Source organism: Pleurodeles waltl, chromosome 12 (genome assembly GCF_031143425.1).
Source record: "Pleurodeles waltl isolate 20211129_DDA chromosome 12, aPleWal1.hap1.20221129, whole genome shotgun sequence".
NCBI classification, from domain to species: domain Eukaryota; kingdom Metazoa; phylum Chordata; class Amphibia; order Caudata; family Salamandridae; genus Pleurodeles; species Pleurodeles waltl.
The window spans coordinates 101,651,578-101,667,616 of record NC_090451.1 but is presented as its reverse complement, the minus strand read 5'-3'; the positions used below and the strand labels follow the sequence as shown (position 1 = coordinate 101,667,616).

Below are 16,039 nucleotides of genomic sequence, written 5' to 3'. Positions count from 1 at the left end.
CAGTCGGTGATGTCGTTTGGTTCCGTGTGCATCGGCCGGCTCTACGTGGCTTCGGTAGCATCGTTAGAGCCGTATGTGAAGTCACGGTCATCTATATAGATGCCATCTCAGCGTGCGTACGTCAGTTCCTTTTTTACTTCCGCAACGGTTAAGTGCAGGTCTGGGATCAATCTTTGGCAAGCTTTTTTTCAATACTTTATCAAAGATTTTTTGTCGTCTCTGCAAAGATGTCCTCTGGGAAAACGGGGTTCAAGCCGTGCGGTGCCTGTCATTGCGTGATGTCAGTAACGGACCCCCATGAGGTATGTCTCTGGTGCCTCGACAGAGACCACAACTCGAAGTCGTGCTTGCGCTGCCGGGCCATGGCCCCGAAAGCTATGAGGGAGTGGTCCCTAAATCTCATGGCGGCCCGGCAGTCGACTTTGGTCGGAGCGACTACTCGCAGGTCATGGTCCCATTCGAGTAGGCTGCTGAACTGCTCCAGGAGCCCCAAGTTCTCTTCGTCCCACTCGAAGTCCTCAGGGCACTTGGGGAGGAGTCACAAAAAGAAGTCCAAGAATCTTCGACTTCGCCACACCCGTCGACCAATGAGGAGCCTCAAGAACATCAATGTTCTGAGCACGATTCTCCGGAGCTGTTGCTAGGGCTGACTTTGTGTCTCTGTCCCCCTTTTACGGGTGGGGGAGCAACCCCCGCTCAACGAAAGGAATTTTACGAGGCTATGTGCCTTGTTTTTGAGCGGGCTTCCCCCGCGGGTGTATTTTTGGACACGGTGTCTGCAGGGGCCCCATCGGATTCGACACCAGTGGTTTCGGCGCCAGTGGGGACTCAAGGATCCGATAGCGCATCTGGACCGGCGCTGGGTTCTCAGTCGGCCTCCAGTGCTGAGCCTGACATTGACGTTCCCTCCACCACCATTGGTGGTGGTTGCCCTGTCCTCATTCGTGATGATCTTGAGCCGCAACGACAACGTACGATGCCAATTCAGACTTTGAAGGTGCCACGAGGCCCAGATTAGTGCCAGCCATGCACAAGTGAGGAGTGGGAGGGGTCTGAGGACCCTTTAGAATATGGATTAGAGCAGGACTGGTATGCAGAACTAGGTGAAGCCAGTGGACTGGATACTTCTCCAGATGCTGGCATGCTCTCCTTCTGTGGCTACGAAGGAGGGGGCATCTTTTGCCATGGTGATGCGCAATGCAGCTGAGTTCTTGGACCTAGAATTGCCTAAGGTGCCAATCAGGACTAATCTCCTGACAGTGGTGGTCCAAGCCTCCACTTACTGTGGTGCCTTCCCTTCTCCCCCAGATAGGGAATCCAAGAGGCTGTACCAACTTGGAAAGATGATGTTTTCTTCCTCCAGCCTGGCATTGAGGTCGGTAAACACCTCTTGCCTATTGGGCTGTTTTACCCATACTTTATGGGATACGGTGGCACAAGTGCTGCCCCAGGTCCTGGATGGCGTATGGGAAACTCTCATCCAGGCTGTCAAGGATGGGAGAGATGCAGCCAAGTTTACCATCGGGTGTGGCATGGATAGGACCGTCTCAATGGGCCGGGCGATTTCTTCGACAGTGACCCTCCGATGCCACGCCTGGCTGCGTATCACTGGCTTTTCGGGGGATGTCCAGTCGAACTTGATGGACATGCCTTTGGATGGCTCACGCCTTTCTGTTGAGAAGGCAGACTCTGGCCTTGAGAGATTCAAGGATTCTCGAGCTACGGCCAGATCCCTGGGCCCTTTCAGCGCTTGTTCGCCAGCAGTCTGCTCATCGCCCCTTTCGAGGCTTCGGGGGGTGGGAGACCACGCCAGTCACAGGTTAGCCACCTTCTCCCGGCTTCACAGCATTCTGTGCGAGGACAAGGTCATGGTACCTTCAGACCCAGAGGGTCTAGCCAGAGGTCAGCCACCACCCAGCTTCCCTCGTCCGCAACAGCTAAACCCTCCTCGTATGGCTCTGCAAGACCATGTCGTCCAGTTGGAGGGAGGATTAAATTTCATCTCCCTCACTGGCGGTCCATAACATCGGACAAATGGGTCTTGGAGATCATACATAAGGGCTATTCCCTCCCCTTATAGTCTTTCCCTCCCTCTATCCCTCCGGTAAAAGAACGGCTGTTGGAGGATTACTATCTTACTCTGTGAGGAAGTTACAGCTCTCTTGGCCAGGGGAGCCGTAGAAAGGATCCCAATGTCAGAAGTAGGCAGAGGTTGTTATTCCCGCTACTTTCTGATCCCAAAAAAGGACAAGGGTCTTTGCCCTATTTTGGATTTAAGGGACGTCAATCTCTTCCTCCAAAAAGGAGAAATTCAAGATGCCCACTCTTGCTCAGGTCTCCTCTGCCCTAGACCAAGGAGACTGGATGGTAGCGTTGGATTTACAGGATGCATATTTTCACATCCCCATCCTGCCCGCCCACAGGCGTTACTTGCGGTTCAAGGTGGGCCATGAGTAATTTCAGTTTACCGTGCTCCCCTTCGGTCTCACCAGTGCCCCTCGGGTGTTCACCAAGGTGATGGCGGTGGTGGCAGCTCATCTGCACAGGTTAGGGATTTCAGTCTTCCCCTACCTCAACGACTGGTTGTTGAAGGCTCCTTCGTCCCAGGCTCTTGTCACCCACCTTCAGACTACGGCGGATCTCCTGCATTCGCTGGGGTTCACTATAAACGTGGCAAAGTCACCCCTGACTCTCTCACAGAAGTTCCCTTTCATCAGAGCTCTTCTGGACGCAGTACAGTTTCGGGCCTATCCTCCCGAGCAGCGAGTCCAGGATATTCAGATTATGATACCGATGTTTTGGCCTTTATCCTGGATTTCGGTGAAACAGACTTGAGGCTGTTGGGACTCATGGCTTCCTGCATCCTGTTAGTGAAACATGCCAGATGGCATATGATGGCTCTGGAATGGGAACTGAAGTTCCAGTGGGCACAGCATCAGGGAAATCTTACCGACAAGGTTCGGATCTCAGAAGGAACTGCAAAAGACCTGCATTGGTGGTTGATGAACTGCAAGTGGGTCAAAGGCAGACTCCTCTTCCTTCCCCAACCAGATCTCACAGTAATGACAGATGCGTCATTTCTGGGATGGGGCAACCGCCTGGGAGTGGCGAAGATCAGGGGTCTCTGGTCTCAGGCAAAATCCGGGCTCCATATCAACTTATTGAAACTCTGGGCGATCCGGCTAGCATTGAAAGCATTTCTTCCTGTTGTGAAAGGGAAAATAGTTCAGGTGTTCACAGACAACACCACTGCAATGTGGTACTGTAACAAACAGGGCAGTATGTGGTCGTGGACCCTTTGTCAAGAGGCTCTGCATCTTTGGACATGGCTGGAACAGCAGGGTATAACCCTGGTGGATCAACACCTGGCAGATTCTCTGAACTCCAGGGCGGAAGAACTCAACAGTCGATGCCTAGCGGATCACGAATGGTATCTCCATCCAGAGGACTCTTTCAACAGTGGGTAGAGCCTTGGTTAGATCTGTTCGCCTCCGCAGAGAACATGCAATGTCTGCAGTACTGCACTTTGGAGTTTCCAAGGCGGCAGTCGTTCGGGGACGCTTTTCGTCGCAAGTGGAATTCAGGCCTCCTATAGGTATTACCGCCCATACCGCTTCTGCCCAGAGTTCTCAAGATGATCAAGAACGGCCGGGCCCAAGTCATCTTAGTGGCTCCAGATTGGGCACAAAGAGTCTGGTATCCCGATACACTCAAAATGAGCATCAATCCTCCTATCAAGGCTGCTCCTTTGAGAGGATCTTCTGTCGCAGCAGCAGGGGAGGGTTCTTCTTCATGCGTGGAGGTTGAGTTGTGGCAGTTGATGGCTTTTGACCTTCCTCACAAAGTCTGTAAGGTTAATTTGGCAGCCAGGAGTCCCTCCACTAAAACGGTATAAGCTTGCCATTGGAAATGCTTTGTATATTATTGTATAGAAAGGTCTATTGACCCTCTTTCTGCATCTCTTTCTGACATTCTTCTCTTCATTCTGTCTCTAGCCCAGCAGGGTTCTACCTAAGGGACTCTAAAGGGCTGTCTTTCGGCCTTTCTTCGGCTGCCTGACCAGCCTTTTTTTTTCAAATCTCCCATTGTACATAGATTCCACAAGGGGCTTGTACATATGTTTCCCCCTACGCCCTTTATTGTGCCTCAATGGGACTTAAATCTTGTCCTCACATTTCTCATGTGTTCTCCCTTTGAGCCTTTGCACAACTGTCCCCTCCGGCTGCTCACCATCAAGACAACCTTCTTAGTAGCAAAAACATCTGCAAGGAGGATGAGTGAGATGCAAGCACTGTATTCAAAGCCACTATATCTCACTATCCATCTAGATAAAGTGGTTCTCAAAACTCGTGCCTCTTTCCTTCCCAAGGTAATAACCCCATTTCATCTGGGTCAGGACATCAACCTGCCCACCTTCTTCCTCCACCGCATCCCTCTAAAGAAGAGGAGCAACTCTATCGACTTGACCCAAAAAGAGCGTTGCCGTTCTACCTTGACCGCACAAAAGAGTTCCGGGTGGATGACCAACTCTTTGTGGGGTACGATGGAGCAAAGAAGGGTCGGGCAGTGCAAAAGCGAACCATTTCCCGCTGGGTCATTCTCTGCTTTAAGATATGCTACATATTGGTAAGGAAGCAGCTTTCTGAGGGCTTGCAGGCTCATTCTACCAGGCACAAAGTTGCTACCACTGCGCTAGTTTGAGGCGTACCAGTCTTGGAGATCTGTCAGGCGGTAACGTGGGCGTCTTCGCACATGTTTGAAAAACATTACTGCCTGGACAGTCAGGTACGAAGGGATGGGTTCTTTGCCCGTTCAGTCCCACAGGACCTTTTAGTGTAAGGACTACTATCTGCAGCCCACCGCCAGGAGGTTATGGCTTAGGTATCTATTCAGAGGTAAGGAATCTGCAGCTAGAAGTCTCTATCAGATGAACAAGTTGCTTACCTTCGGTAACGCATTATCTGGTAGAGACTCTATCTAGCTGCAGATTCCTTACACCCACCCATGCCTCCCCGCTCTGCGGATATGACTAGTAGGGTTAGGGTTTCTCCCTTTTCAGGGCCCTAGTTTTTCACAGACAAATGTTGGTTCTATCCATGACTCTGCCCTTCTGGTGTGAAGGTTTTGTGGATAAAAGAACTGACGTACGTGCGCTGAGGTGGCTTCTATATAGACAACCCTGACTTTACAGACAGTTCCAACGACGCTGACAAAGCCACGTGGAGCCGGACAACGCCACCAATATTGCTCATCAAAAAGATTCCAGATTCAAAGCTGACGCCAGGGAAATCAAAGGTGAGGAATCTGGAGCTAGATAGTCTCTACCAGACAATGCGTTACCAAAGGTCTTCATTTGGCTCTTTCTCCGTTGATCAGGGCTAGTTCTCTCCAAAGTGGGCAGATTGCACCTTGAATTTACAGGATGAGCATTATCTTCTGCTTTCTGTCCCGGGTCTAGGCTAGAGGAAAGCAATGTTCTGCTCTGCTTTGCACATGTCGCTCAGCTGATTTTTAGAATTAGGAGGTAACCTCTATCATACCGTCACCATATTGACATCAAACGCATTTACTTATGGGGAAACTGTTGAGGTACTGGTTGAGTGTGAGGTCTCATTTATCTGATTGTAAACTACTGAATTAAAGGACCTCAGACAACCAAATCAGGAAGCATTTTATCAAGAATCTCTACACCTGCTGAAATGGTGCATACAAAATAGTTATTGGGATGTGTATTAGAAGGTCATAAGCAGTTCAGCCTAATTGTAGTGAAGATGATATCTAAATTTTTAGCGTCTATGTGGTGCTGCTGGGCAGATCTCGGAGATTAATGTATATTGCAGGCCATAAACCAGGCAGTTAAAAAAGAAACTGCTCTAAGGATAGTAAGTCCTTAAATGCCCTTACCTCTTGTAGAGTAAAAATGTCTTTGACTTGTCCATTAAGGGAACACCTTTCACAATAAATTCATTAGTCCGTATCCATACTTCACATATTACAACCACATTGTAAGGAAATGCCTCCTTGGCATAGTTACCCCCTAACTTTTTGCTTTTGCTGATGCTAAGTTGTGATTGAAAGTGTGCTGGGGCCCTGCTAATCAAGCCCCAGCACCAGTGTTTTTTTCCCTAAACTGTACCTATGTTTCCACAATTGGCACAACCCTGGCACTCAGATAAGTCCCTTGTAACTGCTACCACTGGTATCAAGAGCCCTGATGCCAGTTAGGGTCTCTAAGGGCTGGCTGCAGCATGCCTTATGCCACCCTGGGACAATCAGGCTGCCAAATAAATCTGCAGCAATTTTCGAATACCATTGTAACAAGTTGCACTAACCCTTCGATTTCGATTTTGATGTTGAGAATTTTACTGTAGATGGAAGGCTCCTCTACGGGAACATGCTTCACTCATAATTTTCTCATGCTCTGTGGGTGATTTTGTTAAAATATTTTTTTTTTCCAACGAACCCATTGCACATCTATACTAGTTTATTGAACTCCTACGTAGACTACATACTCCACATCTGGCTTGAAATACTTCAACATCTATTTAGTAACAATCCCAGTGTTTTCTTGATTTGACAATTAAACCGAAGGAGGGCCAGTTAGGCACTACATTTAATAGAAAACTAATGAAGAGAAATAGCATGGTCCACTAATTCAACAGCCATCTTTGGGCACTCAGATGGGATATCCTCTGGGCAGTTGAGTTTAGTACAAAGAAATTGTGATGGAGAAAAAAGGCTATTTTGCAGAAGCAAATACTTTGTCAAAAACATGTAATTAGGCTATGTCTCAGGAAGTTGGTGAAACGCTCTACAAATAGTGTGGTTTTGATCATATGAAGACATAATGATATCTCAATGTAGAAAACAAACGATAACATTTTCTCAATGCCATTTTAAATGTAGTAGTTGTGTTGGTTTCTTCTTCACATTTAATACTAAGACTTTTAATCTTGATGTTATAAACTACACATTGAGGCAAGTTTTAAACCGGTCCTGAAATGCTTTTTATGCCATTTGTTGACTATCTAACGATTCTAACCGATTCTCTTTCCAGCCGACGACACACAAAATAAATACGAGGAATAGCCAGTACAGGGTTAATTTCAAATACCATACCACTGCTGCCTATCAATTTCTCATTTTCTTGCTGCAAATCATTATATACATTGAGTTTGGTGGAAGGTAATAGCCTACTTTGAGAAGCCACAGAGGCAGTAATTGGCACAAATCTCAAAGAAATGTGAATGTAGATTAAGCATACAATATAATACTATTGGAAAAAGGCTTAGACAGCAAGGAAAAGGGCAATACCCTAGTCTCTGCATTTAACACCTCATTATGTGCGTTTCTTACTTGAATTTTGACTGTGTTCATGAACCACATATATTGGGGGTCTTGTCAGTTTAGGTGAAATGATGTAGTCTTCTTTCCATGTCTGCATTTCTTGCATAGGACATTTTTGTTTTAATTTCCCCTTTAGTGATTTTTTCTTTCTTGTTTAGTTTTTCTTTCATTCATGTATTTATTTTAAATTGAAATATTTTGCTTTCTGAGTGGTATCTCCATGGCGTATCTCATGGGTAAGTTGAATGTTTCGGTAGAAGAGCACTTATCTGGGATGTCATCATTGTAGGAAAGTAGTCTTTTTGGCTTGGTTACCCCACTTTTTGCTGCCGTCAGTGTTATTTGAGTGTGTGCACTGGGATCCTGCTAACCAGGACCCCAGTGACTGTGCTCTCTCAATTAAAATGTGGTTACTTAGGACTTTGCACACCCCACAATTAGCATTCAGGGCCCCCATATAAGCCCCTACTATATGGCACTTGGTTACCCTGGGCATGTGGGCACCAGGGGTTCTCCACGGGCTGCAGGATGTATTGTGCCACCCTTGGGAGCCCATGCAAAATGTCGATTCAGGCCTGCAAATGCAGCCTGCATGAAAAGGTGCATCCACCCTTTCATGCAGCCTGCATGAAAAGGTGCATCCACCCTTTCACTACAGGACACTGCACAAGGTCACTGTAAGTCATCCCTATAGTAGGCTCACCTAGCCCAGAGGGCAGGGTGCAGGTACCTGTGTGTATGAGGGCACCCCCTGCATGAGCAGGGGTGCCCCTACAAACTCCATCTCCATCTCCCTAGACTTCGCAAGTGCGGGGAAACAATTTTACCCATGTACTGGATACAGGTCACTACCTGTGTCCAGCTACACAATGATAACGCCGAATTTGGGCCAGCTTGGTAGCAAATGTGTCAAAATCATACCCCAGTACTGTTCCTAGTATTGGTGCACTATGGGGGCTGCATTGAGGACCCCCAGCATTGCTCCTAATAGTCTTCTGGGGTTTTCCTTGGAGTCTGCGCTGCTCCCGCCACCTCTTCTTGTGACTCTCCCAGCTGCTGAGGGTCACCTCAGACTCCCCTCCTTGGGTTGAGTCTCCTGGTCCTTGCTGGTCCCCTTCAGCCGTGCAAAACCTTCTTCTCCGACTCTTGCATTTGCCAAGGCTTGTTGGTGCTTTTCCAGGACCACTGACTGACTGCATCACGACCACGGATGTGGGACATCACTTGCATCACTTCTGGATCTCCTCTTCTGCTCCTGTGCTGCACTGCTGACTTTCTCCTTCCACCGTCGACCTGGGTACCACAGCTGAACACTCCATCACAAACTGGACTTGGTCCCCTTCCTTTGCAGGTCGTCTTATGTCAGGATCCACCTTTGGTTTCTCTTGTGTGGGTCTTGCACTGTCCTTTTCCAAAGTCTTCTTGTTGATTTTGGGCAAATCCAGGTACTTACCTGTGCTCTCCTGGTCACTGGGGGTCACTCTGTTACACACCTCTTGGGGTTCCCAGTTTCTCCAGCTCCCCTCTACTGATTACACTTCCTTGGGTGGGGGACTGCCTTTCACATTATACTTTTTTTTAGTATATAGTTTCGCCCTCTCCTAGAGCCCTCACTGTTTGCTATTGCTTTTACCAGTGCCTATTGCTCTCTATGCTATTTCCTGATTGCTAATGTGTATATAATAGTGTGTTTACTTACCTCCAGTTGGGGTAATGCCTATACAGTGTGTTAGTATTTGTGTTACCATTATAACACACACATGAAAGAACCACACAGTGTTACAAAAATAAAGGTATAAGAGGTGTGTGGCGAAGGTAGTATTGCATAAGCTTTGCATGTCTTGAGTCTTTGCTGCTCATCCACACCTACCTCTAGAGAGCCCTGGCTTCCTAGACACTGCCTGCACCTCACTAATGGGGATATCAGGCCCTGATATATGGTGATAACACCATGTGTGCTCACCACACATCAGACTAGCTTCCTGGTCCTCCAGGACTTTCCCACAGCGAGGATAGCTAGGGCTTAGGAATCTATTCAAAGGTAAGGAATCTACAGCTAGAAGTCTTTTATTTGATAGAAACTTTTAGTTACAGATTCCTTACTTTGGAATTTCCCCCAGGCCTCAGACTGGATCCGGAGATTTGTTTTTGACCAGTATCCCTACGCGCCATGTGAGTCATTTGCGTTGGTGTTCACCGTCATAACGTCACGGTTGCATATAGGCCCCACCCCAGTACGCTAACCCCAATAATTTTCTTTCCGCTCTAGTCTGGGCACAGATCTGGAAAAGAGCTACCCCTAGTCATTTTTTGACTAACTGCAACACTTTTGGATGTGTCGAGGGATGTCCCGGAAGACCGGTTTTAAACCCTGCAAATCTTGTCACCGAAAGATGTCGATGACGGATCTGCATCTTGTCTGTCTTTGATGTCTGGAGCACAACCAAGACGCAAAGTTGTGCTTAGAGTGTCGGGCCATGAACACCGAAGGCTTTGAGGGAGCGGTCCCTAAAGCTCATGGCGGCCTGGCGCCCGACTCTGCATTGCTCCCATTCTTCGAGAGGAAGGTCACGAGACCGCTCGAGAAGTCATCATCAATACTCCTTGTCCCATTCTAATTCCTCGATACACTCAGGTCACAAGAAGTCGCTGAAGAAGGCCAAACGTTCTTCGACTTCACCCTTTCGCACGGACAGCACAACGCTGGAAGAGCGTCAACGCTCTAGGTCTCCGTCTTCCCAGCCTGCGTCTGGGTTGGCTCCACCCCTCCCTGACTTTCCGGGAGCCAGTGCCACTCCGGTCTAGTTGAAGAGTTCTATGAGGCCGTGTGCCTCATCTTTGGCTAGACCGACCCATCCTCCGTGCCTATGGGCCTAGGAGAGTCAGTGAGGGCGCCCTCAGGTTCCGTGCCGGCGGTTTCGACCTCACCTCCGGCGGTACCTCCAGATCCACTTTTGGATCTGTAGTGACACCGGTCATGCCAACGCAACCTTGCCCGGTGTCAGGACAGATGTTGATGCTCCTGACCTTGGTTGGGCCTGCAATCAACGTAAACCCTATACTCATCTCCGACGACCCGGAGCCAGAACGGCCTCGCTCGACACAGATTTCATTTTCCATGGGCTATACTGGACCCAGGGCAGATCATGACTGTTCTTTCTATGGGTATGGATATGGTGGATAGTGTAGAGTGGGTCACTGGACCCTTTAGAATACCAGCTTAACCCTGACATGGACTGGATTCAGGATTTGGGCGATGCTAGTACCTTTCCTGATGCTGGCATACTTTCTCCCACTGCTATGGAGGAGGGAGCTTCATACTACATGGTGGTGAGAAGAGCTGCTGAGATTCCTTCTGTGGGGGGGGTCAGGACTAACCTCCTGACTGAGGTGCTTCAGCCTTGGGCTTCCAATTCGGAACCCCTCCTACCCTTTAATGAAACCCTTACTTGGGTACCTGGTCCAAACCCAGCACAGGGGCTCCTGTTAATAGGATGGTTGCCTGCCGCCATCGGCCCACGCCTACCGACCCAAAATTCCTCACCAAACATCCTACGCCTGAGAGCCTTGTAATCCAGGCTTCCTCTTCTTCTGGTGCATTCCCTTTTGCTCCCCTGGATGGTGAATCAAAAAAACTGGATACATTTGGGAAGAAATTGTTTTCTACCGCCAGTCTAACACTGTGGGCCGTGAAAACCACATACCTTTTGGGCTGATAATTCCATACTCTCTGGGATATGGTCACGCAGGTGCTGCCACGAGTCCCGGAGGAGGCCCAGGTCATTCTCTCCCAAGCTGTTACAGATGGGAGAGATGCAGAAAAGTTCATGATTCGTTGTGGGCTGGATACAACTGACTCACTACTTAGATCAGTTGCATCGATAGTGTCCTTGAGATGCCACGCCTGGTTGAGGACATCTGGCTTTTCAAGGGATATCCAGCAATCTCTAATGAACATGCTGTTTGATGTCACTTGTCTCTTTGGAGACAAAGTTGACTTGGTGCGTGAGCGCTTTAAGGAATCCCAGACTACGGCTCGGTCCCTTGGCCTCATAGCTGCTCCTTGTCCAACCCCCCCAAGCCCTCAGTCAGCTTTTCGTCCTTCGTGGATACGGAAGGAGCACCCAGCCGCCTCCATTTCCACCCTGCCACAGATCCGTGCATGCTCGTGGATCAGGGAGCCAGCGCTCCACCACCTCCAAGCCTTCCTAGTCCATTGGAACATCCTGGATCAGCTGGCGGCAAAATCCGCCATCACCTGCCCCACTGGGAATCCATCACCATGGACAGGTAGGTGTTGCGAAATGTCCAAAGGGGCTACTCCCTCCCCTTCGAGACTTCCCCTCTGGCCATGCCGCCATCCTACATTCATCTGTCAGAGGATCATTTGGCACTTCTCTGCAAGGAAGACACGGCTCTCTTGGCCAAAGGAGCCATAGAGAAGGTCCCTGTGCCAGAAGTAGGTTGTGGTTGTTAATCTCTCTACTTTCTGGTGCCCAAAAAGGAGATGGGCCTTCACCCTATGTTAGATCTCTGGTCCCTCTATCTTTTCCTCAAGAATAAGTTAAAAATGCTAATGCTAGCTCAGGGCCTGTATACCTTGGAGACTGAATGATAGCGTTGGACTGGTAGGATTCATATTGCCACATTCCCGTCCTGCCAGCCCACAGACTTCACTGATTCGTGGTAGGGCACAAGCATTTTCAGTTCACTGTGCTCCCCTTCGGCCTTACCAGCGCCCCTCGGGTGTTAAAGGTGATTGTAGTGTATGCAGCTCATCTGCGCAGGTTAGGGCTTTCAGTCTTCCCCCTATCTCGATGACTGGATGTTGAAGGCGAACTCGCCCCAGGCTGTCATCCACAACATCCAGACTACGGCGAACCTCCTGCATTCACTGGGGTTTACTTTAAACGTGCCAAAGTAACACCTGACACCCTCTCAGGCGCTCCCTTTCATCGGAGCTGTCATGGACACAGTGCAGTTTCAGGCTTATCCTCCTGAAAAGCAAGTCCAGGATATTCGGCCTATGAGTCAGATCTTTCAGACTCTATCCTGGATTTCGGTGAGAATGACACTAAGGTTTCTTGGTCTCATGGCTTCCTACATCCTGCTAGTTCAATATGGCATATGCGGGCTCTGCAGTGGGACCTGAAGATCCAGTGGGTACAGCATCAGGGGAATCTCTCCGACATTGCCCCATCTCGGAGGGGACTGCACTAGTTCTGCAGTGGTGACTGTTAAATCCATATTGGGTCAGCAGCAGATTTCTCTCCCTTTCCCCGCCAGATCTCACAGTAGTGACAGACATGTAATGCATGGGGCAGCCACATGAGAGAGGTGGAGATCAGGGGCCTCTGGTGTCTGGTGGAGTCCAGGCTCCACATCAACCTTTTGGTGCTCCTGGCGATCCTACTTTGTAGGAAAGTACCCTCTTTTTGGCATGTTACTTCCAATTTCTGCCTGATGTCAGTGTGCTTTGACTGTCACTAGGATCCTGTTAGTCCCGACCCCAGTGCTGATGGTTTTTGGCCTGCTTGTCAGTATGTTTCACTATTTTTGAAAGTATGCCTGACTGTCACTGGAGTTCTGCTAAACAGGACCCCAGTGTTTATGCTCTGTTTCTAAATTGATCACTACATTCCCAACGAGGAAGAAAGGAGTGTTACTAGATTTTCCTCACACCTCCCGAAAGGACGAAAAAGAAAAAAGCAAGGCACAGAGTCAAAAGAAGATGGAGCCCCCACAGGAGACCCACTGGACAAGGAATCAGGAGTTGCAGAGGAGCCCACGCAGCACAGCTGAAAAGGGGTCCCATGCCTCAAGAGAGGCATGCAGAGGGCTGTGCGTCACAGGAAGGAGTGCTGGGGGCTGGGGCTACATGGAGCCTGAGGATTTCCTTGGAGGAAATGCCAACAAGCCTTGGTAGCTGCAAGAGACGCAGTGCACGGGGTACTGTCTTGCTGGGGAAGGCAAGGGCTTACCTTCACCAAAGTTAGACAGCTAGCAGAGAGGACCAAGAGGGCCACTTCAGACCACCACCTATGATCCAGGATCCACGCAGCCAGTCGTCGTTGCACTTGGTACCTGTGGATGCAGGGGAGCAAGTCCTTCACTCCAAGAGAGATTCCTTCTTCCTTCTCATGAAGACTGAAGACTTGCTGCCTTCAGAGGATGCACAGCCAGATGATAGAACCCAGGGACCCTCTGGAGGAGCTGTGGGCACCACCTCTAGGATGGTGGACAGGGGAGTGGTCGCTCCTCTTTCCATTGTCCAGTTTTGCACCAGAGCAGGGACTGGAGGTCCCTGAACATATGTAGACTGGGTTATGCACGGGGGCACCCCTCCCAAGCCATGTAACACCTATTTCCAAAGTGAGAGGGTGTTCCTCCCCTCTCCCAGAGGAAATCCTTTATTCTGCCTTTGCAGGCTTGAGCTGATCAAGGAGGCCAGAATCCTGTCTGGGGGGTGGCAGCAGTTTGGGCTGCCTGAAAAACCCCAGAAGGCTGGTAGGAGCAATACTGGGGGTCCCCTAAAGAGTCCCCTGAGTGCATGGAATCATAATTCCAATACTGTATTGGGGTATGATTCTGGCATGTTTGATACCAGAGATGCCTAGGTTCGGAGTTAACATTATGTAGCTGCACATAGGTAGTGACCTGTGTCCAGTACACGCATAAAACGGCATCCCCGCACTCACAAAGTCCAGGAAAATGGAACTGGAGTTTGTAGGAGTACCTCTGCTCCTGCAGTGGTGCCCTCACACACAGGTACCTGCACCCTGCCTTCTTGGCTAGGAGGGCATACTGTCGTAGTTTGGATTCTTGCTCTGAGCAAGACTGCTGGTCCCAGGATGACAGCACTTTCGTTTGTAGGTGACTAAGGGGGTCATTCTGACCTTGGCAGTCCATGACCGCCATGGCGGAGTGCGGCAGAAGCACTGCCAACAGGCTGGCGGTGCTTCCTGGGCCATTCTGACCGCGGCGGTAAAGCCGCGGTCGGAAAAGGGGAGCCGGCGGTTTCCCGCCGGTTTCCCGCTGGCCCAGGGAACCCGCCATGGCGGTGCTGCTTGCAGCACCGCCATGGGGATTCCGACCCCCTTCCCGCCAGCCTGTTTCTGGCGGTGTCCACCGCCAGACCCAGGATGGCGGGAACGGGTGCTGTGGGGCCCCTGGGGGCCCCTGCACTGCCCATGCCACTGCAGGGGCCCCCTAACAGGGCCCCACAAAGATTTTCACTGTCTGCTTAGCAGACAGTGAAAATCGCGACGGGTGCCACTGCACCCGTCGCACCCCTTCAACTCCGCCGGCTCCATTCCGAGCCGGCTTCATTGTTGAAGGGGCTGTCCCGCTGGGCCGGCCGGCGGTCTTCTGGTGGTCGCCCGCCGGCCCAGCGGGAAAGCCGGAATGACCGCGGTGCGGTCTTTCGGCGGGAACCGCTTGGCGGGCGGCGACCGCCGCGGTCAGAATGACCGCCAAAGTCTCTTCCTACAATGAGTTGTAACTGTTGTCCAAACCTTACTGGCTTACTAGCAGTACCTCACCAGAAACACAATAATAAAAGGTGATTTGTAGCAGTCGCTTACGCATGGACTCAAAGTAAGATATCTCATGGTTGTCGTGGTTAAACGGAAATTACCCTTTTCTCACAAATGTATTATGTCTCATACAAACAAAGGTAATAACACAGATGCAGTGAAGTTATAATAGTTTTTATTTAACATAACTGCCATTTGCGATAAGTTGCATGAACTGCAATGATTAGGATAATGAATATACCAAGCAACAGTATTGTGAAGAAGAGAGTCATGGCTATAAAGATCCCCACCTTTTTTGCAATATGTGAAAGAAATATATATATATATATATGTGTATGAAATGGAATATGCCCTAATACCCTAATGAGAATAGACCTAACCTCCTACCTAAAGGAGAGCTGGGTTTGATGAACCTAATCTGCCAAAGCCATTTCCATGAGAGGAGCCCCCAACCCTTGTTACCTTGGAATGAGGTCTCTATCTCAGACTCCGTAGGGACATGAAGACTGGGTCAGCGTCAAGACAACTGCAGCATCAGTATCAGCGATGGTGGCGATGCCCTCTGGTCGGAATCCCTCTGATTATCTGTCTGAAGTGTGATGTATTTATACAGATCTACAAGGTCCCATGACATAGGTGTATTTCAAAACAATAGATAACAGGCATGCTTGGGACGGCAATTAATATCAACAATCCCTCGAAAGTATAGAGAGGGAAAATCCCCAAGTGTGAACACATACAGTTTGTTTGTCTTTTGTGCTTGATCTTGACACCTTGGCGCAGTGACACTGATAATAAAACTCATGACAAGTGGCCTAACTATAAACAAGGCAGCCATCTTAGAGGAAATAAATAATTAAATGAGCTAAGACAGAGCAAGCTAAGTAGGTTAAAAGTCACTAGGTGATGGGGGCACGGGTTTACAAGCCTACGGCTAATCTAACTCCTGTTATCCCATTAAAACAAACTAGGATTCACTACACCCTCCCCATTGCCATAACAAGTATGATGAAGGTACAGGAACCCAAACGCTAAAAATGCTGCTTCTGAACTAAAAAGGCCAAAGGCAAAAACCAGCTAATAAAAAGCTAATAAAAAAAAATCATTGTGGGTGAAAACACATTAAAACAAATCTGTCTAAAAAGACATACAGAGAT

The 16,039-nt window shown here is 49.2% G+C and overlaps 1 protein-coding gene across 1 annotated transcript in view; it reads left to right on the top strand.

Moving 5' to 3' along the window:
• The window catches only part of LOC138267072 (cohesin subunit SA-2-like), a 1,140,873-nt gene that overhangs the window by 943,602 nt on the left and 181,232 nt on the right, over window positions 1–16,039 (top strand). The gene's annotated exons all lie outside the window — the stretch shown is intronic.